Consider the following 19,486-nt stretch of genomic DNA (forward strand, 5'->3'; position numbering starts at 1 on the left):
GCTATAGCCTGTGCATCAGCCACGTCGGATAAATTGACGAATTGGTTCTACAGCTTGAATCATATGGCCCTGCACACCGCGTATACACAGTGGTGAACAGTTGTCTTGTTGACACCAAATTACCTTACATTGCATGTCATTTAGCTGACGCTTTACACAGGTGGCCCCAGGTGGCTAATTCTCTCCATTTAGCCAAAGAACGTAGCTTCTAAACTCTTTTGATTTAGCAAGCCGGTTTGCAATCTACAACCATGCGTAATGTCAACTTGTGACAAAACTACGCTTTGCGTTGTCTAGTTCAATCGCTCTAAATCAGTTGATGGAAATGCTTCTAATTCGCATTTTCTTTTTTTCTTTTCTTTTTTGTGACCTTTTCAAAAGTTGGCTTAAAATTCGCTTGACAATTAGATGGAAACATGACTAATGACAAATCCTTATTTTTAGCATCAAGGAAGTTCCTATCTTGCTCTTTGTTTTTTTCGTTTTTTTTTTCATCAAGGAAACTCTTGTTTTGTTTGTTTTTTTCATTTTGGCTCTACAACCGTTCACCTCTGTATTCTGCACACAGGTGGCCAACTTGTACAATGCTACCTCTCTCCACTTAGCCAAAGAACGTAGCTTCTAAATTCTTTGATTCAGCAAGCCGGTTTGCAATCTACAACCATGCGTAATGTCAACTTGTGACGAAACTACGATTTGCGTTGTCTACTTTATTCGTTCTAAACCAGTTGATGGAAACACTTCTAATTTCGCGATTTCTTTATTTTATGACATTTTACAAGTTCGCTTAAAATTCACTTGACAATGAAGGGAATGACTGGAAAAGTGGAAGGCCCGGAGGCCATATAAATCTGACTCCAATTACTTTCTCTAAGTTCTAATTCCCCGCATACTGGTTGATGACCTATGTAACCAGAATACCATGAATGATTTACAGAGACGATAGAGTAAAGTCAATCACTTTTACTGTATCCCTAGCAACCAGACACTCAGTACGGAGATCAGTTCCACGAAGCCTCCCAAGCTCTGAGCAACGAATCTACCTGTCCCTGCCCTCTTATCCTCTCCTCTTCGGGTGCTGTCTTCTTTGTCAGGCAGAGTAAAACAGTGATTTTTCATCTACAGTGAGGAGTGGGTCATCCCAGTTTTCTAGCCTTTGGCTGCGCTTCTACAAACCTCTGTGCAGCTGCCAGCCTGGGTAACCTAACTTCCTTGCAAAGTGTCAATACCACTGGAGTATCCTGTTGTGGGAGCAGTTTGTGTAATACTGTCAAAACTAACACAACCTCTGTCCCAACAACCGCTTCCCCAACGACAACAACATATGGCCCAATGACAACAACATCTTGCCCAACAACAATAACCTCTGCCTCAACAACCGCTGCCCCAACGACAACAACATCTGGCCCAACAATAATAACCTCTGGCCCAACAACCGCTGCCCCAACTACCAGTGAAGCTGGCTGTCGTATCAGACTGGGTATGATCCATCTGCTGCTCGGACTCCTTATGTTTACCCTCTGTTAGAATCCAGAAAAAGCTGACTATGCACCTAGGAAGCCACCAGAAGGACCTTTTAAAGCGTGGACTTGGGTTTACTGCTCACTGATGTCTTTAGTTGGTATTTACAGGGGCTAAATCCAAATGTAGGAAAAAGGGGGATGGAGTCTGGGTGAAGCTGAGGTGGGAGTAGGCAGCAATGTAATAGACACACATACATGGGGACAAGGGAACACTACTATTTTACACTAATATTATCCAAAATGGTCTGGTTATTGAATAATGAGGATTGTCAGAGCCATGCAGTTACCTGAAAATAAAGCACACTATTGCTATTGATCATGTACAAATAAATAAATAAATATAAAATGTTACTCTATAATCTAACTATTTATCTAAGTTAACAAAAAAGTGAGCTAAATCAAACAGCATGTATGCAAACATATACAGTATCTCTAATCGTCTATCATATCCAGCAGCCTTCACTTAAAGATCACGATAAAAATACACTGTATAGAATATAAAGTGTATTTAACTCTCAATCTCATCCAAATCTGTTGGATAAGTGTTATGGTTGTTATGTTTTATGTTTCCTGGTTTATTTTGTAGTCTGTTTTCTCCTGTGTCATGTCTTGCTTTACTTCCTGTCTTGAGTTTTCCCGCCTTTGTGATTGTCTGCCCCACCCTGATGTGTTTCACCTGTTCCTGAGCCCTCATGCCACCTGTCACTTGTTTCACCTCGTTACCTTGTGTATTTAGTCTCTGTGTTGTCTTTGTCTGTTGTGACATCATTGTATTGTATTGTGTCAGTGTGTGGAGTTACCCCTTTGTCTTGGTGGTCCAGTTTGTTTCATGTTCCTTGTCTTTTGGATTCCTCAACATTTTTTAAACTATTTTGCCTGCTTTCTTCAGGACTCTTTTTGTTGTAACTTTTTTTTATTAAATCTTTGAACTCGATACTGCTCTGTCATCTCTGCATTTGGGTCCGCCATTTCTGTGAACCTTGTTACACAGAAATGGAATTACACACCTTTCCCTCGGATCACTTCCGTTTCCGCCTGACTTCTTGTTTCTTGTTACAGACGATAACGGCAGACGCTTAACGTCTTGCGATTTTAAGTCCTCCACAACGAAATACAGTCACTAATTACACCGTTTTAGCTGTATTTTAACCGGACCTGTCTGGCCGCAGTTTCTCCGTTGTTTGCAAAACTTTCCTCCGCTCCGTTAGCTAACGTCTAGGTATTTGTTGTGCTAACGGCTAGTTAGCCTGCCTGCTAGCGGGAGTTAAAGCGAACCACTCAGGATTTTGCCTCCTGGGAAATCTAATCTATTCCATATTTTGGTAACAGTAACGAGCTATCCACAGCTTGCTAATACAAGCAGGAGCACCTGCATTGTATTTCGACTTGTGAAGGTTTTTAGGTTTTAGGAGAAGGCCTCCATCAACGTTGCTACTAGCTAAACTAGCAAGCTACACGATGCCCCCCCTCAGCTGTTCACCTGGCTGTGACTCGTGCCTCCTGTTCAGCCAGAAGATAGTGGAACTTGAAGCCAGAATATCGACTCTCCACCAGATCAAGGCAAGTGAACAGTTCCTCGACTCCATTATCATTGGAAGTTCTCCTCACACACACACTGTCGGATGTCTTGATTCCACTGTGCCCTGCAATACTCTCACCCCACCACGCACTAATACAACCTCTGTCCCTGTTGTCTCTCCTCGGCTTCTGCCGAGGACCCAGCCAGCTCTGCTGACCAGCTCCACTCCACACCAGCCGGAGCCATGGCGTGTAAGCAAGCAGAGGCAGGCGGTCAGGACAACGCTCAGCCCCAGCCCAACCCCTACGACTAGAAAACCGCTACAGCATTCTGACGAACGACAAGGAGTTCCCTTCTCTGCCACGTCCCCACGCAGCTCATCCTGGTCCAGCGACACAATCGACGCGCCCATTGAGGGCGGACTCTCCCCCCTCGGACTCATCAACCTCCACGCTGATCATCGGAAGCTCCATGGTAAGGGACCTCCACATTCCCCCTTTACCTAGCGGTCCCTCTAAGGTCTACTGCTTCCCCGGTGCCAAGGTCCGTGACATCCAGCACAAACTTCCCGGCATCCTCGCCCGCCACGCCAAGGTCGACAACATCATCGTGCATGTGGGCACAAACGACATCAGAGAGGGACGGTCGACAGCACTCCGGAGAGACTTCACCACTCTCCTCTCCACCCTGATGGGCACAGGTAAGCGGATTGTCATCTCTGGGCCTCTACCTACATACAGGAAGGGTGCGGAGAGATGGTCCAGACTGTTCTGGCTCCACACCTGGCTGGAACCACTCTGCACTTCCCTGAGCATTCCCTATGTCGACAACTTCAACTTGTTCTGGGAGATGCCCAACCTGCTGAAGCGTGATGGTCTCCACCCAAACCGACCGCAGCCAGGATGCTATCTGACAACATAACGACCACACTGAAAGGCAAGTATTGACATTATGTTGAAAATATCACAGATTCATGTCCCCAGGCATTGATCCTGATAGCACTATACAAGTGGATGAATCTGAAAATGTTTTCTGCAGGATAACATGTAGTAGTAGTGTTATTCCAGTAACGTGTAGTACTAGTACTATTCCAGTAACATGTAGTACTAGTACTATTCCAATTATAATCAACAACAGACCACACAAAGTGGTGAATAGAGGGGCAATACTTAACAACCTAATTGGAATTAAAACTACCACTGCAATGATAGAAAAGGAGACGAAAATTAGATGTGGATTACTAAATATCAGATCTCTGTCTTCTAAAGCAGTACTAGTAAATGAATTGATATCTGATAATCAAATTGATCTATTCTGTCTTACTGAAACATGGCTGGGCCATGAAGAATATGTTAGTCTAAATGAAGCGACTCCTCCCAGTCATATTAATACTCAAATTCCTAGAGGCTCCGGCCGAGGAGGGGGAGTTGCAGCCATATTTGATTCAAGCCTGTTAATTAACCCTAAACCCAAACTGAATTATAACTCTTTTGAAAGTCTTGTTCTTAATCTTCAACATCCAACACGGAAATCAGAACAGCCAATTATATTTGTTGTTGTCTACCGAGCTCCAGGTCCGTATTCTGAATTTTTATCTGAATTCTCAGAGTTTTTATCATGTGTAGTCCTTAAATCAGACAAAGTACTTATTGTAGGTGATTTTAATATCCATGTGGACGTTGACAGCAATAGCCTTACTACTGCTTTCAACACATTACTGGATTCAATCGGTTTCAGTCAGACTGTGCACAAGGCGACGCACTGTTTTAACCACACCCTCGACCTTGTGCTGGCATATGGTATTGAAATTGAGGACTTAAGAATATTTCCGCAGAATTTGGTATTATCAGATCATTTTTTAATTACTTTTGAATTCTTGCTACCTGACCATACTAAACTAGATAATGGCTTCTACACTCTATGTTAACCTCAGTCCCTCTCGGGTTGATGCATTTGTGGACGGCGCTGCGACTTGCCTACGGACGACCTTGGACTCTGTCGCTCCTCTCAAAAGAAGACGATGAAGCGAAGGAAAAATCTCATGAAAAAAAAAAAAAAAAAAAAAAAAAAAAAGGGCCCCAAAAAAAAAAGAAAAGGGGGGGAAAAAACCTATAGGAAAAGGCCTTAAGAAAAGCCAGATCAGACTATTACTCTTCACTAATAGAAGAAAATAAGAACAACCCAAGGTTTCTTTTCAGCACTGTAGCCAGGCTGACAGACAGTCATAGCTCTACTGAGCCATCTATTCCTCTAGCTCTGAGTAGTGATGACTTCATGAGCTTCTTCAATGATAAAATTATAACAATTAGAGATAAAATTAATCACCTTTTGCCCTCAACTTCTAACAGTTCATCTTTAAATACAGGACCGCTAGAACGAACGACTAATCCGGACATATACTTAAACTGCTTTTATCCTATAGACCTTCAACAATTAATGTTAAAGATATCCTCAGCTAAGCCATCTACCTGTCTCTTGGACCCCATCCCAACGAGGCTACTCAAAGAAGCGTTACCCGTGGTAAACACTTCACTACTAGATATGATCAATATGTCCTTATTAACAGGTTATGTACCGCAGTCATTTAAAATAGCTGTGATAAAACCTCTTCTGAAAAAAACGACCCTGGATCCTGAGGTCTTAGCAAACTATAGACCTATATCTAACCTACTCCTTTCTATCCAAGATCCTTGAGAAGGTGGTTGCTAATCAGTTATGTGATTTTCTACATAGCAACAGTTTATTTGATGATTTTCAATCAGGATTTAGAAAGAATCATAGCACAGAGACGGCACTGGTGAAAATTACTAACGACCTTCTAACAGCTGCAGACAAAGGACTTGTCTCCATTCTTGTTTTACTAGATCTTAGTGCTGCTTTTGATACTATTGATCATACAATCCTGTTACAGAGATTAGAACACTTAATTCGGAATTAAAGGAACTGCACTAAAATGGTTTAAGTCTTATTTCTCTGAGCGATCCCAATTTGTTAACATTAACGATAAACCCTCCAAGCACGCCAAAGTCAGCCATGGCGTTCCTCAAGGCTCAGTGCTTGGACCAATTCTATTTTCCTTATATATGCTTCCTCTAGGACATATTATTAGGAAACACTCAATTAATTATCACTGCTACGCACGAGCGATACCCAATTATATCTGTCAATTAAGCCAGATGAAAGTGGTCAGTTAGCAAGACTTCAAACGTGTGTTGAGGATATAAAATCCTGGATGACCCACAACTTCCTGATGTTAAACTCAGACAAAACGGAAGTTATTGTGATAGGACCAACGCTGCCGAACTTCGCTTTCGAAAGATATAGCTACTCTGGATGGTATTGCCCTGGCCTCCAGCACTGCTGTCAGAAATTTGGGAGTTATTTTTGTCAGGATATATCCTTCAACGCCCATTTAAAACAAACCTCAAGAATAGCCTTTTTCCATCTTCGTAACATTGCCAAAATCAGGAATATCCTGTCTCAGAATGATGCTGAAAAACTAGTCCATGCATTCGTTACTTCTAGACTAGATTACTGCAATTCCTTATTATCAGGTTGTCCAAATAAGTCCCTTAAGGCTCTCCAGCTGATCCAGAATGCTGCAGCACGTGTTCTGACGAGAACTAAGAGAAGAGATCATATTTCTCCTGTATTAGCTTCTCTGCATTGGCTTCCTGTGAAGTCTAGGATCGAATTTAAAATCCTCCTCCTGACTTACAAAGCTCTAAATGGTCAAGCACCATCATACCTAGAAGAGCTCTTAGTACCTTATTGTCCCACTAGGGCACTGCGCTCCCGGAATGCGGGGCTACTTGTGGTTCCTAGAGTCTCTGGAAGTAGACCGGGGGCCAGGGCCTTCAGCTATCAGGCTCCGCTTCTATGGAACCAGCTCCCAGTCTGGGTTCGAGGGGCAGACACCGTCGCCACATTCAAGAGTAAACTGAAAACCCTCCTCTTTGACAAAGCTTATAGTTAGGGAGTGAGGAGTTGCAGCGTCCACCTAACCCGGCCCACCTGCTTCTCCTCGTAGTTAGTTATGCTATTACAATTCTAGACTGCAGGGGTTGCTGTTTCCTTCCTATGACACACTGAGCTGCTCTCTCTTCTCTACTTGTTACTTCTGTATGCATCCTGTCCCAGAATTGCTTGTTACTAATCTAGCTCTGGGGAGTTTACTCCCCGGAGTCCTTATGTTTCTTCTTCGCAGAGCTATGCTCTGTGATTCTCTGCAAATCCCGGCCGCATCCTGCTGCATCCTGCTGCATCCTACTGCATCCTGCTGCATCCTGCTGCATCCGCTGCATCCGCCGCATCCACCCATGCTCTGCAGCGCCACGTTTCATCCCGCAACGCCCTGCTGTGATGTTCCTATGCACAGAGTAGTCTGGATCCGGTATAGGGGACTGCACTACTCAATATGACACGATGTGCCCTGCTATGACATGAACTTCCACGATGACCTTCGACGTCACTGTGACCTTTAATGTGACTATTATCACCACTGTTCATCACACCCCCAACCGGCCCGTCAGACACCGCCTACCAAGAGTCTGGGTCTGCCGAGGTTTCTTCCTAAAAGGGAGTTTTTCCTTGCCACTGTCGCGATAGCCACTGCTAATGCTTGCTCTTGATGGAATTACTGTAATTGTTGGGGTTTTGGAAAGTGTCTCGAGATAACTTTTGTTATGATTTGATACTATAAATAAAATTGAATTGAATTGAATTGAATAAGAAGTAGGAAAAATTATAAAAACTGTGAATACTGAAATGTTGATATGTTTAGCTGTACCTTTCCCCCTTAACTTGCTTTAAATATTGCTTTAAAAATCTTTATTAAAACTTTTAAAAAACGTAATACTACAGGAGCTTTTGGATTTAAACCCAAGAGGCCTAAAGTACCCAAAGTCAAGAATTAACTTTTAAGTACCAGAACAGCTACTAACTGGATCGTGTGGTCAAGCATGGATGTTTCTGATGGCTACACCTTTCCATTAAATGGAAATAGTCTACAAGTATTGTGCATCATTTTAATTAGCATTTTCTTTTACTGATTTTCTGGAATTTCTGTCAAAACTTGCACTGCATTTGGTTGGAAACTTCAGTGTTTAAACTAATGAACAAAGATTTCACCAAGTTTTCCCTCACATTTCATCACCTGATCTTCGAAATCACACAATGTAAAGAGCCCTTTTAACTTTCTTTATGTTTTCATCTCAAAGTGCACCAGAAGGCCTCATTTACATGTTAAAATTATAAAACATTTGTTATTGGAGCACCTAAACACCCTTACTGAGGTTTGGTTTTGGAGTTTGCCGGCCTGATTGTAAAAGCAGAACAAAACTTTCTCGTAATAAATCCAACATTTAAAGTACATAGTGCAAGAAAACTGCTTGTCTTGCAACATAATACAGAGGTTGATCAACCGAAGTTCCTGGATCTTAGGCATCACTTAGAGACAAAAGAGCTCATCTTGGGAGTGCAACCAGAATAATCATACTCATCTGTTAGCAATTAAACAGATTGTAAATTGTAATTTCCCCACTGGGGATCAATAAACAGTATAAATTAAAAATTAAATTAAATTAATTGTAATTACACATAATCATCACATTAGTGTAATTATTTGGATTTCATGCTTGGTCAATTGGTGGCTAATTATCATACTTTCCAGCATGCATTGTGTTTAGGTTGAACCCTTATTTACTCTAGTTTAAATAAAGTTACATGATGGAGACTTTATTGTCCGTCTTTGAATATATATATATATATATATATATGGTATGTTACATGACTCATGTTCTCTTCTTGGTTAAAATTAAAAACACACGGACTATTAATATCTGCTCATTAAGTATTTGTCACTGTTAATGAGGTGTTTTTTCACGTAACGTGACACGCTGACCTGAATAGTAAATGACACAGTGTCAGCTGTAATTCAAATTGTACAGAGGTGGAGATTTGTAAAAGAGACAATATTTTACTGACAATCAATCAAACTGATTCAAATGTATTTTATATTTTAACTTATATACTGTGTGTGTCTGTGTTTGTGTGATGCACCCACCCTGACCTCCACACCCTACAAAAATTTAAATTAACCATACACTACTTCCTGCATCCGCACGGAATACGAACATGATAATTGAAAATTTGTCCACAACAACACTGACAGGAGAATGAAGGAAACAATCAATTGAGCTTAATCTCTGTACAACACAGAGCCTCCAAAGTACCATATAATATGCATAAGTTGTCTTGTATTTTCACACATGATACAGATCTTAAATATCTTTTTTTTTTTTGGGGATAGGGAGTCCATAATGTAACGCTATGAAAATATGTCCGCCTCACATAAAGCTGCTTCTGATTTCCAAACACAAAGGAAGCTTAAAGAAGTATGTTGAGTGGTCAGGTTCAAAACAAAATCCTAAGTGTGTGTGACGGTTCGACTTTTGTTTGTTGCATTCCTGTAATCGTTGTAGTTCATGTCATAGCAGGGCAAATCATGTCATATTGAGTAGTGCAGTCTCCAATACCGGATCCTGACTGCTCTGGCAGGGCGTTGCAGGATGTAACCAGTAATCAGATTAAAGTTACTTATCCAAGTCACTGTGCGTTACTATTTTTGTCATTTTAGTAGAAATAGTAGAAATATATATTTTTGCTTTCTTCTTGCGTCTCTGGGAGTGAAGTCACTTATGCGACAAGTCACGTTTTCAGCATGTGGACAGTTCACGTGTACCACGCAGCAACACAAACGTAAACAACAATGGAGGGACGAGAGAGATGCACGTTTTCTAGCAGGAAATACAGTCGCTATTTAGAGTTTGTGTCAGCTAAAGATGGCAGTATTAGGGTTGGTTGTACACTCTGTGCCGGTGGTGACAAAGTGCTATCTAGCTACAAAAACACTAGGTCAGATTTGAAGAAACATTTGGAGTCGCAGCACTGCAGTCAAACTTACAGAGCAAGTCCCAGCAGGTGGTGCGAAGCAGAGAGCAGGAGGTCCCCCACCACCCAAACAACAAAAGCTGGACTTCGGTGCAAAACCAGTAAGTGGGGGAGAGTTGAAGAAGTTGGTCGGGCAGTAGACCTATGTCGTAGCGGAAATGCTGTCCTTAAACACGGTTGACGCTCTCTTTCGTGCCATAATAAACCAGATGCCACAAAGATGATGTGTTGCATTTTATTGCTCAGAGCATTTAAGCAACATGTTGACAGCTGTTTTCAGTATTTATTTCCAGTTTGAAGCTTTATTCAATTCAATTTTATTTATAGTATCAAATCATAAAATGAGTTATCTCAAGACACTTTACAGATAGAGTAGGTCTAGACCGCAATCTATAATTTCTAAAGCCCCAACAATTACAGTAATTCCCTCAAGCGCAAGCATTAGCAGTGGCTATTGCGACAGTGGCGAGGAAAAACTCCCTTTTAGGAAGAAACTTCAGACATACCCAGACTCTTGGTAGGCGGTGTCTGACGGTGCCAATTGGGGATGTGATGAACAGTGGCAATAATAGTCACAGACCTGCCAGCCTTGAAAAACTTTTTTGAGTAGCAACTTACTGATTTATTGTCGAGGTTCTGGTTCATGAACACGGCGGCACGCACGTGGAATAAATGTGCCATTAAATGTCAAATCTGTATACATTTTAAACCCTAGAAAATAATTATGTTCAAGTAAATAAAACATTTCATTTAAATAATCGGTCATATTTAATACAATTAATTGGATCATAATATAATCCAATAAAATAAAATATATTACACTGCAAAATGAGCACTTTTACTTTTGGTACTTTAAGAATATTTTGATAATACTTCTGTACTATTACATAGGGAAGATGTTGAATGCAGGACTTGTAACTGACAAGTAATTTGTAACTCTGCAACACTGTTTATACTACTTTTACTGCAATACATGATCTGAGTAAGTCTTCCACCTCTGGAAATCAGCAACAACAGTCATGCATGAACACCTGCAGCAGTGTTTAACACTGAAAACACACAGCTCAGTTCAGCGTTTACTTGCAGCTCTGCTACAGTAGCAGATAACCTTTGACGTTACCTGCCGCTCACATCGTCTCTAAACAGTCCGCTCACAGTGAAGTCCTGCACGGATCAACAGATGTTAGAGTCTGGCGGCTGCTCGCTCTGTTTGTTACACACACCGAGCAGATTGATGCGCTCACAGAGCCAATCTTTTCAGATGTTACTGCTTGGTGTTTGGCTAGCTAATAAGCCGTTAGCCTGTTAGCTTGAGCTTTGTCTGAAGGCAACGAACGGCCAGCCAAAGTCCAACAGACACCGACACATTCCGCACATCCTCCGCTCAGTTTAACCGCTAACCCCCCGGTACCGGTCAGAGAGGCGTGTTTACTTTATGTCTCGGTCCGGTGCGTCCAGCGATGGGCTCCAGTCAGTATTTAATTAGCCTACATTAGTAACAGTTAATTTTGTTATAGTATGAACTTAATCCTAGGAAAGGCAAAACAATATAAGACCTTTGTAACGAAATCCAAGACTTTATAAATGCAAGGCTTTATTAATAATAATATAAATAAATAATATTTCTCCAAAGTTGACAGGTAGTAAATTAATTCATTTCACAATTTCACCTTTCTACATCAAATCCGTTTACCTTTGCAAGCACCATCCTCCATTGGGGAAACCAACCAAACTAAACGGGAATGAGAGAGGAATGAATAACACTTGCATTTGATGCTTTCGTTTTACTATCAGTAGCCGATATCCCTGCTTGACATTAGAGGAAGGGACCCGACTGTGGGATTGGTCGAACTCTTCTTCTTTAGTTTTTTTTTTCCAGCATGCTCGTGGCTGCTACGCTGTTTAAGCCATAAGTTTTAGCTGCCTACTATCATCAAGAGTTAGACTGAGACGGCTACTGCATGTCAACGAGTGAACTCAAAACACACCTGATTTTCGTGTAGTTTAAAGTGACAAATCGTATCACCGTATTTTGATGTCAAAATGCGTATCTACTACGCAAAATGCGTACAGGTTGGCAGGTCTGTAGTCATAATAGAGATAATGGAACAGTGACTTCAAAGGTAGTCGTTGTAGTTCATGTCATAGCAGGGCAAATCATGTCATATTGAGTAGTGCAGTCTCCAATACCGGATTCTGACTGCTCTGGCAGGGCGTTGCAGGATGTAACGTAGCACTGCAGAGCATGGGTGGATGCGGCAGACGCAGCAGGACGCAGCAGGATGCAGCAGAACGCGGCCGGGCATTGCAGGGAATCGCAGAGCGTAGCTAGTAGTAGTAAGTAGTAGAGTAAACTCCCCAGAGCTAGGTTAGTAACAAGCATTTCTGGGACAAGGATGCACACAAGCATTTCTAGGACGGGATGCACACAAATGGAAAGGGAGAGGAGAGAGCAGTCAAAGGATGGAGAGGAGAGCAGTCAAAGGAAGGAAGGAAGGAAGTCCCCCGCCAGTCTAGAACTATAACAGCATAACTAAGAGAGCTGGTTCCACAGGAGAGGTGCCTGGTAGCTGAAGGCTCTGGCTCCCATTCTACTTTTAGAGACTCTATGTACCACAAGTAACTCGGCATTCTGGGAGCGCAGTGCTCTAGTGGGACAATAAGGTACTAGGAGCTCTTTTAGATATGAAGGTGCTTGACTATTTAGAGCTTTGTAGGTCAGGAGAAGGATTTTAAATTCAATCCTGGATTTTACAGGAAGCCAATACAGAGAGGCTAATACAGGAGAAATATGATCTCTTTTCTTAGTTCTTGTCCAAACACGCGCTGCAGCATTCTGGATCAGCTGGAGAGTCTTAAGGGACTTATTTGAGCAACCTGACAGTAGGGAATTACAATAGTCCAGTCTGGAAGTAACAAATCCATGGACTAGTTTTTCAGCATCGTTTTGAGACAGGATATTCCAAATTTTGGCAATGTTACGAAGATGAAAAAAGATTGTTCTTGATGTTTGTTTTAGATGGGCGTTAAAGGATATATCCTGATCAAAAATAACTCCTAGATTTCTGACAGTAGTGCTGGAGGCCAGGGCAATACCATCCAGAGTAGCTATGTCTTTAGATAATGAAGTTCGGAGGTGTTTAGGGCCCAGCACAATAAACTTTGTTTGAGTTTAACATCAGAAAATTGTAGGTCATCCAGGATTTTATATCTTTAATGCATGCTTGAAGTTTAGCTAACTGACTGGTTTCGTCTGGTTTGATTGACAAGTATAATTGGGTGTCATCCGCATAATAGTGAAAGTTAATTGAGTGTTTCCTAATAATATTACCAAGCGGAAGCATATATAAGGAGAATAGAATTGGTCCAAGCACTGAGCCTTGTGGAACGCCATGGCTAACTTTAGCGTACTTGGAGGATTTATCATTAACATTAACAAATTGAGATCGATCAGAGAAATAGGACTTAAACCAGCTTAGTGCGATTCCTTTAATGCCAACTAAGTATTCCAATCTCTGTAACAGGATTGTATGGTCAATAGTGTCAAATGTAGCACTAAGATCTAGTAAAACAAGTATGGAGACAAGTCCTTTGTCTGCAGCAGTTAGAAGGTCATTAGTAATTTTCACCAGTGCTGTCTCTGTGCTATCATGCTTTCTAAATCCTGATTGAAAGTCCTCAAATAAACTATTGCTATGTAGCAAATCACATAATTGATTAGCAACTACCTTCTCAAGGATATTGGAGAGAAAGGGAAGGTTAGATATAGGTCTATAGTTTGCTAAGACGTCAGGATCGCGGGTGGGTATTTTCAGAAGAGGTTTTATCACAGCTACTTTAAATGACTGTAGTACATAAACTGTTAATAGAGACATATTGACCATATCTAGTAATGAAGTGTTAACCACGGGTAAGGCTTCTTTGAGTAGCCTCGTTGGGATGGGGTCTAAGACAGGCAGAGGGCTTAGCTGAGGATATCTTTAACATTAATTGTTGAAGGTCTATAGGATAAAAGCAGTCTAAGCATATGTCAGGTCTTGTCATTCTTTCTAGCGGTCCTGCGTTTAAAGGTGAACCGTTAGAAGTTGAGGGCAAAAGGTGATGGATTTTATCTCTAATTGTTATAATTTTATCATTAAAGAAGCTCATGAAGTCGTCACTACTCAGAGCTATAGGAATAGATGGCTCACTAGAGCTGTGACTCTCTGTCAGCTTGGCTACAGTGCTGAAAAGAAACCTTGGATTGTTCTTATTTTCTTCTATTAATGATGAGTAGTAGTCTGATCTGGCATTTCTGAGGGCCTTCCTATAGGTTTTGAGACTGTCTTGCCAAACCAAACGAGATTCTTCCAGTTTGGTGGAACGCCATTTACTTTCAAGGATTTGTTTCAATTTGCGAGTTTGGGAGTTATACCAAGGTGCTAGTTTCCTTTTCGTCATCATCTTCTTTTTGAGGGGAGCAACAGAGTCTAAAGGCGTCCGTAGGCAGGTCATAGCACTGTCTACGAATATATCAATTTGGGAGGGACTAAAGTTAACATAAAGGTCCTCTGTTCTATTAAGGCACGACATTGAGTTAAATGCTGTTGGAATAGCTTCCTTAAATTTAGCTGTAGTACTGTCAGACAGGCATCTAGTGTAGAAGCTTTTGTCTAATTTAGTATAGTCAGGTAGTAAGAATTCGAAAGTAATTAAAGAATGGTCTGATAATACCGGATTCTGCGGAAATATTATTAAATCCTCAATTTCAATACCATATGCCAGCAAAAGGTCGAGGGTGTGGCCAAAACAGTGCGTCGCCCTATGCACACTCTGACTGAAACCGATTGAATCCAGTAATGAGTTGAAAGCAGTACTAAGGCTATCATTGCCAATGTCCACATGGATATTAAAATCACTTACAATAAGTACTTTGTCTGATTTTAGTACTACACATGATAAAAACTCTGAGAACTCCAATAAAAATTCACAATACAGCTCGGTAAATAACGACGAATATAATTGGCTGTAATGTTTTCCATTTTGGATGTTGAAGATTAAGAACAAGACTTTCAAACGAGTTATAATTTAGTTTAGGTTTAGGATTAATTAACAGGCTTGAATCAAAGATGGCTGCAACTCCCCCTCCTTGGCCTGAGCCTCTAGGAATTTGAGTATTAATATGACTAGGAGGAGTGGCTTCATTTATTCTTCATGGCCCAGCCAGGTTTCAGTAAGACAGAATAAATCAATTTGATTATCTGATATCAAATCGTTTACCAGTACTGCTTTAGAAGACAGAGATCTAATATTTAATAGTCCACATCTAATTTTCCTATTTTGTTCTGTCGTTGCAGAGGTTGTTTTAATTCCAATTAGGTTGTTAAGTATAGCCCCTCTTTGTTTACTTTTGATTTAACCGATCTGAGTCGGGGGAAAGACACCGTGGTTATTAGTCTGTGAGTGGGCGACTGCTCTAACGGAAGCACTGAGGGGTGCGTATCACTGCACCTCTGATTGCTAATATCAAACTTGAGTTGTCATGGTTTATGACCGATAATAGACTCGGTCAGATTTTTTGATATGAGAGCAGCTCTGTCCCAGGTGGGATGAATGCCGTCTCTCTCAATCAGACCAAGCTTTCCCCAGAATGCCCTCCAGTTATTCACATAGCCCACATCATTAGCTGGGCACCATTCCGACAATCAGCGGTTGAAGGATGACATGCGGCTGTACATTTGATCACTGATCAGGTTTGGCAGGGGTCCAGAGAAAATTACAGAGTCCGACATTGTCTTTGCATATGCACAAAGTGACTCAACATTAATTTTCGTGATCTTCGATTTACATAATCGGGTATCATTACCACCTACGTGAAGTATGATGTTACTGTACTTACGGTTCTTTTTAGCCAGCAGCTTTAGATAGGATTCTATATCGGCCGCTCTGGCCCCAGGGACACATATGACCGTAGCCGCTGGGGCCGCCGGCTTCACATATCGCAGTATAGAGCTCCCAATAACCAGAATTGGCTTCACAGCAGGTGTATCACTCAGCCCTATTGTCACAGATGACTGTGATTCAATTAAATTAAATTTTATTTATAGTATCAAATCATAACAGATAGAGTAGGTCTAGACCACACTCTATAAATTCCAAAACCCCAACAATTACAGTAATTCCCTCAAGAGCAAGCATTAGCAGTGGCTGTTGCAACAGTGGCGAGGAAAAACTCCCTTTAGGAAGAAACCTCGGCAGAACCAGACTCTTGACGGGGCCGGTTGGGGGTGTGATGAACAGTGGCAAATAATAGTCACATTAAAGATAATGGAACAGTGACTTCGAAGGTAATCGTGGAAGTTCATGTCATAGCAGGGCACATTGTGTCATACTGAGTAGTGCAGTCTCCAATACCGGATCCTGACTACTCTGTGCATATGAACATCACAGCAGGGTGTTGCGGATGTAACTCTGCGATTCCCTGCAGAAAAAACATAAGGACTCCGGGGAGTAAACTCCCCAGAGCTAGGTTAGTAACAAGCATTTCTGGGACAGGATGCATACAAAAGGAAACAAGTTTAAACAGAGATGAGAGAGCAGCTCAGTGTGTCATAGGAAGGAAAGAACTTCCCCTGCAGTCTAGACTTATAATAGCATAGCTAAGAGAGGCAGGTTATCTGTGATCCGTCACATGGCATTAGAAGGGGCCCGTTCGGTTGGGGAGGTTGTTTTTGAGGAACGTTGTCGTTTGGCCGATCTGGGCAGTGTAGGCCACCGGACCGTCTGGCTACTGCATCCCTCACAAGCTTACGCCGCGAGGCAGAAGTCCTCTTCTGTGGCGTCGGCTGGTCAGTCGGCTTTGAAGCAGGGTGGGCCCGGCGAACCACCTCGGCCACTACCGGTTCTGACTCCGACAGGTCATTGAAACGGTGGTAGAGGCTGAGGGCAGGAAGCGATGGAGCCCTATTCGGGGTGATCTTTTGGCCGCAAACCACCTTAGTCCAGGATGGTTTGGTGTCCGTTGTCGAACAAGAAGATGGGCGTGGGGATGCGGAATGTTCCCAATGCACAGTATCCTGGAAAGCCGCCGAGAGAGATGAGATCCGGAGCGATTGATTATGAGCCACGTCCAGGCAGGCGGATAACAAGGTATCGTTGGTTTTTAAGTCCTCGGAAAGCCGACGAAAATCTTCCCTAAGGTCAGCAATTTCTTTGTTTGTATTCTTAAACAGCGAGGAAATCCTGTAGGGAAGTGGGGACTCGCTAGGTGTAGAGGTAGCCATGGAGCTAACGTCAGTTTAGCCGGTAGGCCTAGTCTTGATGAATTAGCGTGAGGCTAATTCTTACTACACGAAAAAATTTTACTTTGGTTATTTTAGAAAACACAATATTAGTATGAAAGAGACTAGGCTATAGATCCGACTGTTGGTTAGGAGATTGAAGGCAGCTACCAGCTGCCTCTTTTCCCGTTGACTGCTGTCGCTTGTGGATGACGTCGGCATTGTTTATAGTAGTGCTTTTTCCCAGAATTGTACCACTCCAGGCTGCACCAGTACATTCTCTAAAACCACTCAAAATTGCTTTACCTGACTCAGGTTGATGCTATTAAATAACTGTTTTAACTAATCTAGGGTCATTCTACGTGGACTGATGGTTGAAATTTGATATGCAATACTTGAATAAAACAAATTCTTGCCATCAACCCAACATTTACTTTTGTCTGCTATGTTTCTGGCAGACAAAGTGGATGTTTAAGTCATGTTCAAGAATCATGTGTATGTCATGAATATTCCTTTTTTTAGATGGGATTATTGTGGATGGAAATGCACTTTGTGAGATATGTCCTCAAAATGTTAATACAGTGCTTTGACTGGGTTAGAAATTTAGGACCACAATGCAGGAGTGACATGTCATGTTTCCTTTTTTTCGCTTTTCTTTCTTCTCCTCCTTTGAGGTTTTTCAGTGCATAGTCTACAAAGTAGGTTTATTGCTTTGATAGATTTTCATAACATGCGAGCAGCAGAGATAGATGTCGTGAGTTGATGCAACGCATTCTAATATACTGGTTTTTACATATACGGAAACGTATGCACAACAATTTCTATGATGTCCTATGAAATTATGATCACTGGCCGGTGAAGTGGCGACCGGTCTCATGACAGTTAAGTTTAGCGGTCGTTACAGTTAAAGTTAGTCAAGAAAAGGTGTGAGCCGGGTGCAGGGCGCCATGAGGGGCTGATCCTTTCAGCGGCCATTACAGTTAAGTTTAGCCGACAAATTGTGACTGTCATGCGGCAACGACAGTTAAGTTTAGACACCAAAATGACCACTTAAGATTAGAAAAAAAAACACTAGTCCCCTTAAGTAGTACTCCTGAGACCGGGACACGAACGCCGCTCCCCCCGCTTGAAAGCCCTGTGTTTCACCATCCACCCCATCCTCCTCCAAACGCGGATCTTTGTATTCTTATATGGCAGCAGTCAGTGTCTGGAAGTAGTGTGAAAAGCAACAGGGTGGCAAGGGTGAGCTGCTAGGTGGCTGGGTACAGGCTGCTTTAGTATCCGGACTTCCTCAGGTATTCAGCCCTCATAAATGCTTTCTTGTTTAGCTGTCCTCCATGGACACCTTCCTTCCCCATGACAAAAACCAATGCTTTCGTGGTTTCTTTTTTTGTTAGTGCGATAAAATCGTGTGGTCTTATTGTCTGGACCTATTGATGTGTCTATGGGGGTGCTCCATGCCCGATTTTCAGGCCGAATCTTTTCTCCCTTGACTTCTTTAAGCCTCTGTGATGTGGCTCTTGCTGTTGGGCACTCACAAACCCACCTCTATGCAGACAACACCATCCTGTACAAATCCGGCCCCTCATTGGATAATGTGCTATCAAACCTCCAGGAGAGCTTCAATGCCTAACTTGACCACAATTTAATTTCTGTATTCTGACTCTTAACTACATTTCAGCAGTGTTATAGACTGTATATTCATGTATATTGTGTTATCCAATACCATTTTCACATAACCATCGACTTACTTACACCTCACTCTGCCTTGAACTGCCTACTTAATCTGTACTTATGTAGCATATTGTATTCTGTTTTCTTGTACTGTTTTGAATGTGAAACTGTATGTAGTCTTGTACACTTAAGCTTTTCTTGGCCAGAGAACGTTTTCTCAATGGCCTACCTGGTTAAATAAAGGTTAAATAAAAAAAATAAAAAATACTTTATTAGACCATCTTGTACCATGTAATATACAATAAAACTGTGATTCTGTTGTAATGAAATAGAATATATTGGAGCTTCAATTCAATACAACTGCAATATGTTCAAGTACATAATTTGTTCTGTGTTGTGGCCTGAATAAGCTTTTTACAATTGCGTTGTTGCTGTTTTGTCTCTTTATTAACACTTAACACTCCCACTTCAGGAGCAGCTGACTCTCTGGAAAGTAAGAACTATGACCTGAGAACCCAAATAGAACTTCTTGTAGGTAAAACACAAGTAACAGCATTAAA

This window comes from Perca fluviatilis, chromosome 13 (assembly GCF_010015445.1).
Source record: "Perca fluviatilis chromosome 13, GENO_Pfluv_1.0, whole genome shotgun sequence".
In the NCBI taxonomy this organism is placed as follows: Eukaryota; Metazoa; Chordata; class Actinopteri; order Perciformes; family Percidae; genus Perca; species Perca fluviatilis.